This window comes from Balaenoptera physalus (genome assembly GCF_965194825.1).
Source record: "Balaenoptera physalus genome assembly, chromosome: 7".
Lineage (NCBI taxonomy): Eukaryota > Metazoa > Chordata > Mammalia > Artiodactyla > Balaenopteridae > Balaenoptera > Balaenoptera physalus.
Genome location: NC_138886.1, coordinates 117,416,826 through 117,431,022, shown reverse-complemented (window position 1 = coordinate 117,431,022; position 14,197 = coordinate 117,416,826). Strand labels below are relative to the sequence as shown.

At 46.9% G+C, this 14,197-nt stretch overlaps 1 protein-coding gene and 1 long non-coding RNA gene across 17 annotated transcripts in view; one reads left to right on the top strand and one right to left on the bottom strand.

Moving 5' to 3' along the window:
- Positions 1-14,197, bottom strand: part of LOC309664075 (uncharacterized protein) — a 106,104-nt gene that overhangs the window by 79,868 nt on the left and 12,039 nt on the right. For 3 of the 16 annotated variants that reach the window (XR_014265564.1, XR_014265565.1, XM_082469072.1), the window contains exons 1-2: positions 8,985-9,213; positions 8,456-8,619 (exon numbers count right to left, since the gene is read on the bottom strand). The gene's annotated coding sequence lies outside the window, so the exon portion shown is untranslated. Of the gene's footprint in view, positions 1-8,455; positions 8,620-8,984; positions 9,214-14,197 lie in introns of those variants that run through there. The other 13 variants (XR_014265567.1, XM_082469073.1, XM_082469076.1 and 10 more) reach the window with 9 other exon arrangements.
- LOC309664106 lies at positions 4,246-7,651 on the top strand. Its single transcript, XR_014265617.1, has 2 exons — positions 4,246-5,371; positions 5,823-7,651. It is a non-coding gene; the product is annotated as an uncharacterized lncRNA (long non-coding RNA).

Genomic DNA, 14,197 nt, shown 5'->3' with positions numbered 1-14,197 from the left:
GCTTTTCAGTTCCTTACCCCTCACCGCCAGGAACTTCTAGCTTTCTGCAGCCGGTCTGCGGCAAGTGGCGCCCGAACAGGGACCTGAGTGCGTGAGGCATTTCGGAAGATTTCAGGTAAGTAGAACTCTCGAGTGAGATAGTGTGGCCACAAGAAATAATTTCGTTTTTAGGACGGTAACTCGAGAAAGAGTCAGAAGTAAAATAATATGGGACAAAAGGGCTCTAAGGAGCGTGATTTATTTGCTCAGGTTTTGCTTTCAATGTTAAAAGCCCGTGGAACTAAGGTAACTACCTCACAACTTCTGGAATTTTTGCAACTAGTATATGATGCTTGTCCTTGGTTCCCTGAAGGAGGATCAGTGGACTTAACAATTTGGACTCGTGTAGGAGATGAATTATCTAAATATCATGAAGCTCATGGACCATCTTCTGTTTCAGTTTCCATTTTTAGCTTGTGGAATTTAATAAGAGATTGTTTTAATCCAATTTATGATTCAGTTCCAAAATTAACAGCTAAATCTGTAGAACATATTGCTGCAGTAGCTACTGCTCCTCCGTTGCCACCGAGGATAAACAGTGTTAATTCACTTGATGATGATGACTTTTCTTTTGATTTAGCGGGTGAAGAAACCAAATATGAGGCTGAAAAATATCCTGATGAAAATATTCTTCCGCGGTTACAGCAATTGCATGTCTCTGTCCCTATCCCTCCTAAGCTTAGTCCTTTACAACAAGCAGTACGGGGAGCTCTTAATAGAGGGGAGGATCCTTTATTCTGCTGCCCGGTGGTGGAACGACCCAATCCTCAAAATCCACAACAAAATAATCGGGAATATCAGCCTCTCTCCTTTAAGGTTTTGAAAGATTTAAAAGCAGCCTGTGCACAATATGGGCCTATAGCCCCTTTCACTATTACTATGTTGGATACTATTGCAACAGAAGCATTGCCTCCAGCAGACTGGAAATCTATTGCTCGTGCTTGTCTCACTGGTGGTGACTATTTACTTTGGAAATCAGAATATTATGAAAAGGCTGCTGAACAAGCTGAAAGAAATACTGCACATAATGTGCTAGTAAATTATGAGATGTTGATTGGGGAAGGACAACATCAGTTATTACAGGATCAATTAGCTTTCCCTTTTGTGGCTTATGCTCAGATCAATCATATAGCTCTACATGCATGGAAACATTTACCTGCCTCCACTAGGACTGAAGACCTTGCTAAAATAAGGCAAGGGGCAGATGAACCTTATGCTGATTTTGTGGCTAGATTATTACAGGCTGTTAATAGAATTATTTCTGATGGTCCTTCTGGAGCAATTATCGTCAAACAATTGGCTTTCGAAAATGCTAATAATATTTGTCAAGCAGCTCTACGTCCATGGAAAAGGAAAGGAAATTTAGAGGATTATATTCGAGTTTGTTCTGATATTGGATCATCTTACTTACAGGGAGCAGCTATAGCTGCAGCCCTAACTAAGGCAGGATTTGGGCCAAATGCTAAAAGTAAAAACTGTTTTAAATGTGGGAAGCCAGGTCATTTTGCAAAAAATTGTACTGTTGATACTCCTAATATGCCTGTCGTAAATTCTGTGCCTCAAGGTAAATCTCCTCCTCCCACAATTTGTCCCCGATGCCAAAGAGGACGGCATTGGGCTAAAGAATGTCGATCAGTGACTCATAAAGATGGAACTCCCTTGTCGGGAAACTTCCGGAGGGGCCTGCTCCGGCCCCATCAAACAATTGGAGCAATGTCAATAATCCCCCCACACCCTGCTCCACCGCCTCCAGCTCAGACCTTTGTGCCTCAGGGAATGGAATCTCCTCCCTTCAAAGGGCCACGCCAAATAGTGCAGGACTGGACCTCTGTGCCTCCACCCAATTCTTATTAACCTCGGATATGGGACCCCAAGCCCTTCCTACGGGAACTTTTGGGCCTTTACCCCAGGGAACGGTTGGTATAATCCTTGGAAGAAGTAGTATGTCTATGAAAGGCTTAACTATTATTCCTGGGGTGATTGATGCTGATTATGAAGGGGAATTAAAGGTTATGGTTCAAACATCAAAAGGATCTTTTCTTATCATGCCTGGTATGCGAATAGCTCAGCTTCTATTAATTCCATACATACCAGAAGGAAAAATTTTACAACATAACAAAAGAGGAACTGGGGCTTTCGGTTCCTCTGATGCAGTTTACTGGATTCAACAAATTGGTAGGGAAAGACCACAATTGGTATTAAAAATAAATGGAAGGCCTTTTTCTGGGTTATTAGATACTGGTGCTGATGTTTCTGTTATTTCGTTTATACATTGGCCAAAAAATTGGCCCGTGCACCAAACCATTACACAGTTGCAAGGTATTGGCCAATCTAATTCTCCACAACAAAGTTCGCAATACCTACATTGGCAGGATGCTGAAGGTAATCAAGGAATATTCAAACCTTACGTATTGCCCGGATTGCCAGTTAACCTTTGGGGAAGAGATATATTACAACAAATGGGAATCCTATTGCTTAGTCCCAACCCTACTGTAACTAATATATTGTTAAATCAAGGGTATGATCCTAGGAATGGTTTGGGAAAAAATCAACAGGGAAATAAATTACCCTTACAGACTGATAATAAACGGGATAAAACAGGCTTGGGTTTTTTCTAGGGGCCTTGGATTCTCCTCCACCACATGCTGACCCTATAACTTGGATTTCTGATAATCCTGTCTGGGTGGACCAATGGCCCCTTTCTAAGGAGAAATTAATGGCGGCCCATAATATAATTAATGAACAGCTTGCTTTGGGCAGACTAGAAAAGTCTAATAGCCCTTGGAATACTCCTATATTTGTTATAAAGAAAAAATCGGGAAAATATCGTTTATTACAAGATTTACGTGCTGTTAATCAAACTATGGTAATTATGGGAGCTCTGCAACCAGGTTTGCCTTCTCCTGCAGCCATACCTAAAAATTATATGATTATTATTATTGATCTTAAGGATTGCTTTTTTACTATTCCTCTATTTCCGGCTGATAAGTTGCGATTTGCTTTTAGCTTACCCTCTTTAAATTTTATAGAACCTATGCAACGTTATCAATGGAAAATGCTGCCTCAGGGTATGGCTAATAGTCCTACTTTATGTCAACAGTTTGTAGCTCAAGTTATTGCCCCTGTTCGTAAACAGTTCCCTCAGATATATTTTATTCATTATATGGATGACTTATTACTTGCTTATTCTGATAAACATATTTTACTTAAGGCTTATAATTCCCTTCAAAGTCATTTGTCACGATCAGGACTAGTCATTGCTGCTGACAAAGTACAGATGAACCCACCTTTCTCATATCTTGGTAAGTATATCACAAATTATAATATTACACCTCAGAAGATAGAGATACGGACTGACATTCTTAAAACTTTAAATGATTTTCAAAAGTTATTAGGAGATATTAATTGGCTGCGACCTTCTTTAAAATTAACTACGGGTCAGTTACAGCCTCTTTTTAATATCCTAAAGGGAAGTCCTGATCCTTCTTCCCCTCGTATTTTAACTTCTGAAGCTCAACAAGCACTCAAGCTTGTAAACAAAGCAATACAATCTGCTCAGTTAACTAGAATTGAGCCTTCTTTACCTATACTATTAATAATCTGTGCTACGTCACATACCCCTACCGCCTTATTATGGCAAGAAACAGGAATTCTTGAATGGATTCATATGAAAAATACGCCTAATAAAGTCATTACACCTTATTATGAGTTAATAGCAACCCTTGTTCAGTTGGGTCGTAGAAGAAATATTCAGTTGGTAGGATATGAACCAAATTCTATTATTATACCTTATACTACTTATCAATATTCTTGGCTATTATTTGTCTCTGATTTTTGGGCTCTTGCTTTTGCTGGATATTCAGGAATTATTGATAATCATTATCCTTCTAATAAGCTCCTTCATTTTGCTACTCAACATCTATTTATTTTTCCTAAAACTATCTGTTCAACTCCTATTCTCAATGCCCCAAATGTTTTTACTGATGGTTCTGCCAATGGCATCGCTGTTGTTATTTCTGATGACTTACTTCATAAAGAACAAACAGATCATACCTCTGCCCAACGAGTTGAATTACATGCGATTTCCTTGGCTTTTCAAATATTTTCACATTGTTCTTTTAATCTCTATACGGATAGCCATTATTTGGTTACTATTTTGCGTAACATAGAAACTGCTATAATTGGCAATACTGTTGATTCTCAATTATTTCAGACTTTCTTTCAACTACAAAAGATTATTCGTCAGCATGACTTTCCTGTAGCCATATTACATATTCGAGCCCATTCAGGTCTCCCTGGCCCATTGTCTTTGGGAAATCAATTGGCTGACGAAAATACAAAGATTATAGGCTTAAGTTTATCTCAACCTCAGGATCTTGCTACTCAATCACATAATTTACATCATCAATCTGCTGCTATGCTTCAAAAACAATTCTCTATTTCTAGAGAAACAGCCCGATACATTGTTAAGTCCTGCTCTAAATGTTTACCCCACCTTCCTGTTCCACAATTTGGAGTCAATCCTCGGGGTTTACTCCCTCATCATCTTTGGCAAATGGATGTTACTCATATTCCCTCTTTTGGTAAATTACAATTTGTTCATGTAACTGTTGATACTTACTCTAATTTTATATGTGCTACGCCTTTGGCTGGGGAATCTACTAAATATGTAATTACTCATTTATTTCATTGTTTTGCATCTATGGGAATTCCTAAAGCTTTAAAAACAGATAATGCTCCAGGATATACGAGTAAAGCTTTTGCCAATTTTTGTGCAACTTTCCATATTTCACATAAAACAGGCATTCCCTACAATCCTCAGGGTCAAGGTATTGTAGAACGTGCCAACCAACAATTAAAAATTACATTACAAAAAATAAAAAAGGGGGAATATGATAGATCTTCTCAGATTATGCTTAATCATGCTTTATTTATTTTAAATTTTTTAACTTTAGATGCATTTAGTCACACGCCTTATGAACGATTGTTTACAGGTCTTTCTGGAACCCCTCCTGAAAAAGCGCTTGTTAAATGGAAAGATCCCATGACTAACCTTTGGCATGGACCAGACCCTGTTTTAGTATGGGGCCGAGGCCATGTTTGTGTTTTCCCTAGGGAAGCAGACTCTCCTAGGTGGCTCCCGGAGCGCTTGGTTCGACATTATCATGCCATCACCAATAAACATCCTGACTCGAAGAATGCGTCGCCTGAGGCTCTCGCAATCGACCACAGCACACCCCAACCGGTTCCCCCGGCGGACGAGAAGAATGCGGCGACGGAGTAGGAGACAACTTGTCAGGGAGGCGAGGGGAGATCGAAATCAAATTACTTGGTATCAATTGCAATGTTTAGTATTTCAAGCACGTAGGATTATGGAGGAGAGTGCTCATCCTCGCTCTCCTCTTACCTTTTTTTTAGCCATGATAGCTGTATTGGCAGCCCCACCTATAGAGGCTAAATCTTATTGGGCTTATGTACCCGATCCTCCTTTATTACAACCTGTTACATGGTCTGAAGCTGACCTTCCAATTTTCTATAATGATTCTACTTTTGGAAGAGTGCTAGGAAATTTGCCTATTACTAATACTTCTGTTAATTACTCTAATTGGTTTAATACTCCCCCTGTTTGTTTAAGTCCTATGAGTACCAATTCGGGTTGTGTTAAGGCTGTTGCTTTAGAACATGCTATTTCTTACCAAACCACTGTAAATTCTCAATTTTTTACTCATTTACGTAAAAATTATAAAGCTATGGGATCTAATATTTGTCTTCCTTGCAAACAGACTGTTTCTAGACGAGAAGATTTATCCACCTTTGTATTTTGGTATAAGGATAACGTTCCCATTCACATGAATGCTAGAGTAACTAAGCTTGCTTCTAATACTTCGTTGGATCATTCTCTATGCATATATCGCTTGAGGATTGAAGATACTGGACATTATTTGTGTATTGAAACTACCATAGGTAATCAAGGGACGTTATTAGCTGGACATCAAATTACGGTCGTAAAGACTGTCACAGGACTACAATTTCCTGCTTTTATGGCTTCTGAATTCCCGCAGTTTGATTTTCCTGTTTGTAATGATACATGGACTAAAGCCTCTGTCTGGTGTACTTTAGATTATGATAATGGCACCATACTAGTTTCTTCTGTCCCCGTTAATAATAACAGCCTTGTTTTTTACAAGCAATGGGAATTCTGGAAACTTGCCTTATCCTTTTCTTATAGACCGGTGATTACTTGCGTCGCTCCTCCTTATGCTTTATTGATTGGAGATTTAATTGTAGAAAACACTATGAATCCTATAGGTTATAATATTACTTGTGTTAATTGTATCTTTAGTAGTTGTGTTTTGCCCGTTAAAGGATCTACATCTGTTATGATTATGAAGCAACCTTCTTATATAATGTTACCTGTTAATTTGTCTGAACCATGGTATCATAACACTGGCATGCAAGCCTGGCTGGAATTGACTGAAGCATTAAAACGACCAAAGAGATTTATAGGTGTTCTAATATGTGCAATCCTAGCCTTAGCAGCTTTAACTGCTACTGCGGCCACTGCTGGGATTGCTCTTTCACAAACTATTCACCAGGCTCATTATGTTAATCAGTTATCTAAAAATACTAGTGTAGCATTAGCCCTACAAAGTCATATTGATACCCAACTAAAAACGGAAGTAGATGAATTAAAAAATGTTCTAATAGGAATAGGGGATCAAGTTATGGCTTTAAAATTAAAAATGCGTTTGATTTGTCATGCCAAATATACCTGGATTTGTGTAACTCAACATTTATATAATGATTCACAATGGGATTGGGAAAAAGTAAAAATGCATATATTAAGTGTATGGACTGATGGACACATTAGCCTTGATATTCAAAAGTTAAATGCGGAAATACAAGCTATTCAAGAGGCCCACCTGGACGAAGATGGACCCCAGAATTTGATTCAAGGATTATTAGATCAACTACAAGGGCTAAATCCGATACAATGGATTCATGGAGGGCTCTCAGGCCTGATATCAATTGGTGTACTACTTTTATTGGTGATCGGTTTATTACCTTGTGTTGTTAGATTTGTAATGGGGCGCTTCGCTGTCTTGCGTCAGGATGTTCATGGCTTAAAACTACATTATCAAGCTTTAAAAAATAATAAAAAAGGGGGAAATGTGGTGGCCCCCAAGCTGTAAGCTTATTCAGCTTTCTGCTTTCCGGAGAACTGCTTGTCTCTTTCTTGGTATGCACTCCTGACGCTGCGGTATTGAGCGTAAAAAAGGAAAATGGCTTGCAGCCAGTTTCGTTCCAGGTGCCTGCTCTGAATCTAAGAGCCCCTGGTTGTTCCCCAGAAGAAGGACGTGCTGCCCTGAGGGGGAAGTCTGCATCTCCAAAGAATGGCCCATAAGGCATGCTGACGCATAGATAGTGGTGCATAGATAGTGGTGCATAGATAGTGGTGCATAGATAGTGGTGCATAGATAGTGGTGCATAGATAGTGGCGACAGAACTATGTGGAAATACAAGGTTTACTGATTTGTTGTTTAGTATTCGTTCCGTACTAAACCTATATATACATTCATGCTCTTTGAATAAACTTGCCTTGCAACCATCAGTTGTCTTGGCCCTTCTGACCCCATACTGGTGCTTTTCAGTTCCTTACCCCTCACCGCCAGGAACTTCTAGCTTTCTGCAGCCGGTCTGCGGCACGACGGCATGGATCTTCCGTTAAATGGGAGCTCCCAAGAATTTACCCCTACCTTTAATACTAACCCTACGTGTAAATGTGCTGAAGGAGAAGAGCCTGAGATCATTTTTCAGAGGCGACAGCAATCCATTTAACAGAAGCAGCGAGAAGAGACGAAATGATCCAGCTTCTCCTTCCGCTGAGGGCGGTGAGAGGCAGCGAGCTCTTAGGCATCAGCCTGGGAGAGAGAGCACCTCCCCAGCTCCATCCTGGCCTACGCCCTGGGCTAGTAACTACCTCGTCAGGGCCCAGCTCACCTTCCGGGAAGTTCACAAGTTGAAACTAGATCATTTTAATGACCCCTCACGTTCTGAGATTTCACCTTGAGAAATTCCTGAAGCAAACCGCCTGAACTTTGAGCCAACTGTCCCTTGCCTCTCTCTGCTAGGTTATTTAAAGAACTGCGATAGTGGTCTCCTATTGTTTAGCAGTAATAATAATTTTAACATGGCTGTTAAGGAGGAAGAGGAGCTTTGCACCTAAATCTTGTTTAGACTGAAGTAAAAGGTAAACTGAAGCCAGGTTTGCAGGCTTTTGCCTTCCCTTCACTTCAATATCCATTAACTATTGAAGAGCCCTGACCTAAGGAGAGCGAGACGCTGAGGCCTGAGGCCTGAGGACCCAGCTGGTGTAACGTGACAGTAAGGGCGCGCTTACCAGCAGGAAACTTACCTGCTTTTGCAGGTAAAATGCCAGAAGCGACCTGGCGCTTCTGCTCTGGGTCCCGGGCGAGTCACGGCTCTGCGGTCCCCACAGCCCCTTCCCGGGCGAGCATCACATCCCGAAAGGTCGTGGATCGCCTCGCAGCCTCCTCGCGAGCCCGTGGCTCCCTCCCACTGGGGGAGAAAACCAGAGAAGCCTGGGGTGAGGGCGGAGAGGGGATGGACAAAAAGGGAAGGAGGAAAATCCTGCGAAACGTGTTTTGGCAGGTCCGGCATTCGGAGACCGCCATGTGCGCTCCATATTGCGCAGCCCCGGTCTTTGATGTTTTTCCTGAAAGTAGAGACATTATTCTTTCTCCAATTGCGCCTGAGCCCCACAGACAGGAAAACAGCGAGGCCAGGGCGCGGGCCCCCGGTAGGCCGGCCACGTGGACCGAGGCGCTGTCCCGACGCCCGCGGCCCCGGGCTCTCCCGTCGCGGACACCGGCCCGGCTGGACCCGCGGCGTCCTGCCCACGGCGGTTAGGAGTTAGGAGTCACCTCAGGACCCTCGTCTCTTTGGAGTTAACCGAATGGCCCCCCACGGGCCCACTGTCAAGTCCTCCTTCCCTTTGCCTCCCTCTACCCGTGGCCGGACGGCACGGCGGCCTTCCGAGAACTCTAAATCCGCTCGGGCTCCTCCCGGGGACGTGGAGGCCCGGGCCGCCACCGGCCGGGACTCAGAGGCGGGAAAGTCCCCGCTGCCGGGCGAGAGGGCGGCGCGGACGCGGTCGCAGGTCTCGCGCGACGCGAGGCTTCGATAACCCCAGCGCCTCGCAAGTGGGCGGGGCGGGGAGGGTTCGCCCGCGAGAGCAGCGATGTCTGAGCTCCCGCCGCTTCCGGGTCTCCACGAGCTCTTCCGGGGTGCGCGCCACGCGGACAGAGTCGGCGCCTGTGGATAGCTACAAGTGTGTAGCGGAAGGTTAGCGCCGAAAAAGAGCTGTAACAACCTTATACGACAGTAACGTCCGGGTGGGCGACAGCAGGACCCCTCCAGTTAGTCACGATCAAGCTCCAGTGCTCAAGCAAGTCAGCGTCTGCTCTCCGCCCGCCCAGAGAAGGGGGATCCGGGAAGCGGGGGACCAGGGCGCGACCTCAGCATCCCCGCCCCCACCCGTGGTCGCGAGTACTCGGGCACGGCCCGGGCGCCCCATTCGCTACCCTAAATTCACTGGGCGCAGAAGACACGGCTTTTCTGCACTCTCGCCTCCGGGAAGGTCTCTGCTCCTGGGTGTCTGGAGTGAGTCTGGCCTGAGTGTGAATTCGGTCGGGCGGGCTCAGCTAACCTCGAGCCTCGAGGGTCAGGAGAGGAACACTGTCCGCAGAAGTCATAATGATGCCCTGTCCGTTCAATGGGTCAGCTGAAGCGGGCTCCCTCGTGTTTGGGCGCTGTGTTGAAAGTGGGAGCAGATCCTCCTGAGGTGATCTCCTTTGTGAGCCTGAAATTAACTGGACACACCTGGCGCCTTTACTTACAGTTGCTCTCAAACAATTGCTCCTTTTCCTTCAGAGCATGCAGTCTGTCAACCAGGATCAATTGTCTCAGGGCCTACTGTGTGCTCAGATCTTTACCAGCCCCTTCTGGGGATACCAGGCCACAGAAGGCCAGTTTCCTGCCCGTGAACCTGGCTCAGGACTTGGGAATTAGCGCGTTAGTGGAAGAAAGGGAGGGGGCACATTAAAATTACTTATTCTGCTGCACTTTTTTTCTGGAATGACTCAAAGTCACCCGGAGAAGAATATAATATTGCACGCCTGGCCTTGGGCTCGGCTTCCTTTTTCTGACCCTTCCTCAACCCGGCTTTCCCTCCTCAGGAGGTTTGGAATTCCCCCTACGAAGGGTGGGTGGGGAAAGAGCCAGCCTAGGTAAGTATGGGAGCCACATGGTCTCGCGAATGGACAAAAGGAAATCATCGCCAAATGCAACCAGGCAGGTGGTGGGTAGATTGAAGCAGAAAGGGAATAGGAAATGTGAATAACCCCCAAGGCAGCAGACTCCGGTGGTGAGGTGTGAGAAACAGTCAACATTTGGAGCTCTGGAGTCAGAAGATTTTTGGCAGCTGTTAGATAACTTCCTGATCTGCAGTAAAGTTCACGTGACCCAGAGGATGTTTCCGCAATTCCGTTGCCTGGCTACCTTCCTCTCTTTCCAAGTCTGCAAGCTTAAGGGATTTTTACTGGGTCCCAGTTGAATGGTGGTGCTGGCCAAATACGGGCCCAGGAAGGAGTCCTGACTTACTACAGGGGCAGCCCCAATCTCACTCACCTGTTGCCTACCCAGCTCAACTGCAAGGTGACATAGAAGCCCCCATTTCGGAATGGGGGATCCAGGCGCCCCCGTTTCCAGCCGCCAACCTGTCGGTGCTGGACACTCCACAAACTGTCCAAACTGAACATTTTTTTTTTTCTATATGTATAGTTCCAAGCGTCTTCCACTGCCCCGGCGCCCTCCTGCCCCATCAGCAGGAGGAACGCGGTTTTCCATAATTAGGGCCTGACCAGTATGGAAATACATGCAAGGTGTTTAATTTTCCTTAGTGAAAAAATTTTAAAAGGATCCTGGCGCGCAATGCAGGATTCCCTGGGAAGCAGCGCTCAGTTAGCGGGGCGCAGCACCCGCCAATCCTGAACACTTCTCTGCGTGGGCGAAGGTGGAGGAGGGGCTGAGGAGCCCAGGCCCACGCGGCTCCCTACGGCCCAAATCCCTGGGTTCTTCCAGGGCCAGTGCAGTTGTCGCCTCTTGGTCCCTGCGGCCGGCTGGCCCTCGCATCGTTCCCACTCCCAGGCCCCGTAGTCACGCACGTGGGGCCTGGCCCGCCCGGCAGGTGGATAGGAGCTCCTGCTCCACTGGCATCGTGAGTCCGGGTTTTTGCGCAGGTTCCGGCCGGCTTGGAGGGATCATCGTCCGGGGCGGTCTAATGTGGGCTTTCCAGACGTGCAGCGAGAGGGTTATAGGACAGGCTGGAGAGCAGTCGCAAGAAAGCAAGGATCAGACCTCGCCCGCCGGTCGGAGAATGTAAATTACGGGGCAAGGCGCTTGTGAGACCCAAGGGAAGGACTTGGAGACCCCAGAGTCGCGGGTCGGGGGAGGGAGGCCGTCGCTTAGGAAGCCACACCTCGCGGTGGGAAGAGGGGATGGCAGTTCCGTCACGTTTCCCGCGTTTCTAGGAAGAAAGTGCGGTGATTTCCCCGAAGATGAATAAATACACAGCGATGAGGATCACCAGGGCTAGGAGCCAGGAACTTTCAAACCCTTATTGGGCATATGTCCCCATTTTTCAAACGCAAAAACAAACTGGGCGAGGCCAAGATGCTGGCTCGAGATCATAAAGCCAGAAAGTCCAGAAGCCAGGACCCAGCCCAGGTGCACCTGGCCCCGAAATGCATTAAGGCACTTGCCACTCAGCCTCTGGCAAGGGGCTCAAGCTGGATCGTCGCTACATTCCTAATTCTACAAGAGTCGCAGATCTTTCCGAACTCTTGAATGCCTTTGGGGGCGGGGGGCGGTGTCATCCTTAGCAAAGGAGAGACTTACTTTAAACCTGCCTCTCGGAGGGAGTGGGGGGGGGGTAGTAAGTCTTCTTAAGTACGCCAGGGATGTCTTCTATTTCCGCCGACCATAAGCACGGTGTGGTCGAACCGTTTCACGTAAGTGCCTTCCAGCCCCGCGCCACTGCACACTCAGCAGCTCACAGCCCGCCGCCGTCGTGCGCCGCTCCGCCGGCACGGAGCGATGCCGAAGCAGCAGCTGGGGACGTTGTCGCCGGCGCCAGCCCCACTCACAGCCACGGCGCAGAGCGCAGCTGCACTGGCGTGCTCGCTTGGAGCCATTTCTTTCTGGTCTTGGCTTAAGAAATGATCCTGATCATGAATAACTGTAATAAGATCACTCTGGCCCCAGTTGTCCGGAATGGTGAGCAGCCCAGAAGCTCCCCTGCGACGGCCGGCGCGGGACCCCTCCGGTACCTGGTCGGGGAGGGCCTCGCCCGGACCTGCCTGCACCCCCCGGGGCTTCCCCCACCACCAGGCCGCGCCCCCAGCTTTCCTACGACCGCCCGTGGGCAGAGCCCTCCAGGAGGCCAGCCCCGCTGGAAAGCGCCCTTCCCACGCAAAGAAGCCCAGAGATACTGAGCAAGGGAACTGCGCGCTAGAAACCGCGTGGAGAAACCCAGCGAAGTGGAGACAAACAAGCTTTAACTCGGGTTGTTGGAAACTCAGGCAGAATTCCGAAAGCACTTAGATTTTTGTGCACAATTGTTTTCCTTTTTCTTTCCCTCTGTTACTACAGTTTCTGGTTCTTCTCATTTCCTTCTTGAATTTCTTGATTTTTAGAGTTTCCAGACGGCCAGAGTCCCTGACAGGCGAGGAGATTTCACTTCCGGGTCGCGGCATCCTGCTTGGAGGCGGGAAGACCAAGTTCAACTCAAATTGGCAACCTAGTCCCGGTCTCTGCTCAGCCTCTTGGACTTGGGGTTCCTAAAGTTGAGTGTGGCCCACCAGCCCAAGTAGGGGCAGAATCTATAGCAGAGGATGATAGAGGAGAAATACACCAGCGCACTGCGGCTTTCTAACTTGGTTTGTACTTGTCTATCAGCCTTGTCACCAGAGTCAGATCATCAATCATTGTTTATTAAACAAAATGGTGGGCTAGAGGGGCTAGTTACTACTTGGCGTTTAGGAAATCATCATAGTCACTCCCTCTCCCCCACTCCCCCCATGACTGTAAAATGAATTAATACACCCTGCAGGGTTAAAAAATAAGGACCACTCATTTAGCTGCCTCCAAGCTTGGAACAGTGCTCCAGGGGAAATGATGGTCCATAGCTCTTAGATTAACCAGAACTTCAGGAACTGCCCCAGAACTTCCCCTCCATGCCCAAAGGGAAGAGAGGGCTCAACAGGGATGCGTATGGCTGCAGGGACCCTTTAAAACAATTTGTCCTCAGTGCCACCTGGAGTCGCTACTCTGTGCAGCGGACTGCCCTAAAGAGAACGATGTGGGCTCCTGCTCCATCATTCTTCTTGCCCAGGCTCAGCACCAGGAGAGTAAAGAAAGAGGGAAAGGAGAAAGTAAATAGAGGATGGAGAGGATCTGGGCTGGGACTGTCTTTGTAGGAGAAGAGGAAACAGAAAAAAACGCTTGCCTAAGCAACTCCCAATCCACAGTTGCCTCCCGCCACAGGCCGCACACTCTCCTTCCTTGCCTTCTGGCTTTGCCTGTTCTCTCTCACTCTCTCATCCTACCTTCCACACAAATGCCTCAAATCCAAAATCTAGGCATTTTCTCAAGCAGTCACCAGACCGCCTCTCTGCAGACGAAAGGGGAGTCCAGGACACCACGAGGCAACTACTGAACGAGTGCTGGGAGGTGGAGGGACGCAAATAACAATGTTTGGGAGGTGGAGCTCCTGGGGTTTCGCTGCCAAAAGTTGACACGTGGGTTTCCAGAGCCCCACACTCAGTCCTTCCCCCAGCCTAGGGGTGGGTGGTCCCTTTTACTTGCTGGACAGACTCTAACCTCTGGCCCTGACAAGTGGAGAAAGGGCAGAGGTGGCCCTTGGAAGTTAGGAACCGTGTTAATCCCTTCCCAGGCCTCCCCAGGCTGAAGGGGAGAGCTCTGGATTCAGTTGAGATATTAGCGGTAGAGCAGAAACAAGTCCAGTGAATTTGAGTTTAAATCTTCTCAATGCCAGTGTGGTGGGGCAAGAAAAGTG